Source organism: Triticum aestivum, chromosome 6D, assembly GCF_018294505.1.
Source record: "Triticum aestivum cultivar Chinese Spring chromosome 6D, IWGSC CS RefSeq v2.1, whole genome shotgun sequence".
Classification (NCBI taxonomy): Eukaryota; Viridiplantae; Streptophyta; class Magnoliopsida; order Poales; family Poaceae; genus Triticum; species Triticum aestivum.
Genome location: NC_057811.1, coordinates 28606235 through 28608023, shown reverse-complemented (window position 1 = coordinate 28608023; position 1789 = coordinate 28606235). Strand labels below are relative to the sequence as shown.

Below are 1789 nucleotides of genomic sequence, written 5' to 3'. Positions count from 1 at the left end.
CCAAGGATGTGGATAGTCCTTACTACTTTAATAATACTCCATTTGAAAGTCCAAGGAAATACTTCAATTTAATTCAAATTTCAGACTCATTTTGTTATCTTTAGATTAATGCAACATAAATATCTACTTAATGCATAATATATATAATTAGGGGTGAACTTGTGAGTGGGCACATGAGTGGAACTCAAACAAACAATCATATGTAGACAAGACATGTGTTTGTCTTTTATTCCCATGTTTGAAATAGTATAGTTCGGGTTCTTACATGATAGTGCATGTCACTTTATTTTTTCACCGCTACAACGACCAAACCATGGACTAAGAAAACGGTGTATCATATATCTACTACTAGAGTTATTCTATTCTCAGTTAGTACCGAAGATGCCAACTGGAGCAATGGTGCAATATGGAGGGATATAGACATTGCACATTGCAGGTAGCGTCTCTAGCGCTAGGTTCCTTATTTCCTCAAACTGGGGCAGTTGTTGAGGCTGGACAGAGCCCTGGGCCTGTGGGTTTTGCTAAGATGGCTGGAAGGAGCCCTGGCCTGATGGATATTGTTGTTGAGGCTGTTGGAAGCAGACCTGGCTCAACGGTTGTTGTTGTTGTTGTTGTTGTTGATGCAGAATAATAGCATGAACAACATTGTGGATGGCTTGGCACCGCGACTGCTCGGGGATCTGCCACAGCTGTTGACAACACAATTGTTGCACCAGCTGGTAAGTACTTTGTTGCAAAACTTGTGAGCTTCCATGCGCTATGCTGTGTTGTTGCAATACAACATCCCTGCATGGAATCAGTTATTGTTGCAAAATTTGTTGAAGGATCTGTTGTTGTTGTTGTTGTTGTTGTTGCTGCTGCTGCTGCTGCTGTGAAATTGGTTGTTGTGGTTGCGAATACTGTGGTTGCGGTTGTGGATATGGTTGTTGTGGTCGAAATGGTTGCGGCTGCGGATATGGTAGTTGCGGCTGCGGAAATGGTTGCAGCTGCAGATATGGTTGTTGTGATGGAAATGGTTGCGGCTGCGGATATGGCTGTTGTGGTGGAAATGGTTGTTGCTGCCCTGGAAATTGCTGTTGTTGTACCAATGGAACTTGCTCTTGTGGTTGTTGCTGAGATGGATTTTGTGGCTGCAATTGTGGCACTGGAACTCTAACTGCAATTGTGGCGGTGGTTGCTACAATAGCAAGGAGGGCAAGGATGAGAAAGGTCTTCATGGTGGATTTGTATTGAGCACTGCTTGCTTGGCTTAAATGATGCGCTCTACTTATGAGAATGATGGATGAGGAAGGATGATCGTCATGCTACGGGCCTATTTATAGCTGCCATGGCATGATCTCTTTCACAATTGGCATTTGCTTGTGTGGATGTGCTTGGATGCTTCTCAAAATCATAATTTGGTATGTTGTGTTCGGTGGCACTACTTACAAGTGTATTCTTGAACTGGTCATTAAAGTTCCTTGTTGTTGCACTATCATTCCACAACCAAAAAGGTGTGATAACACGCATGACTCATTTTATTCACTTTACAGCTCAAACACTAATCTAGATTGCCTATTTTTCTGAAACTAAGTTTGTAATTTTCTGCAAATTGTTACGCATAAACTAGATAAGCATGGCTGGCACAGAACTTGGTTTGTAATCTTGTGTGGCCTGTTATGGTAGATAAGACTAGTAATATAACTTGCTTTAGTAGGCCATGACTCATCAAATTCCTTTTACATGTCAAGTGTTGTAGTGTTCTAGAAGTTATTAGCAAACATAAATTTTGTAATGTTCTACAAGTTGT

At 41.4% G+C, this 1789-nt stretch overlaps 1 pseudogene across 1 annotated transcript; it reads right to left on the bottom strand.

Moving 5' to 3' along the window:
* Window positions 1-252: 252 nt before the first annotated feature.
* LOC123143243 (alpha/beta-gliadin MM1-like) lies at window positions 253-1302 on the bottom strand (annotated as a pseudogene). The gene is made up of 2 exons (XR_006470736.1): window positions 831-1302; window positions 253-620 (listed from the first exon to the last, which is right to left on the bottom strand). The product of XR_006470736.1 is annotated as an alpha/beta-gliadin MM1-like (transcript).
* Window positions 1303-1789: the final 487 nt, after the last annotated feature.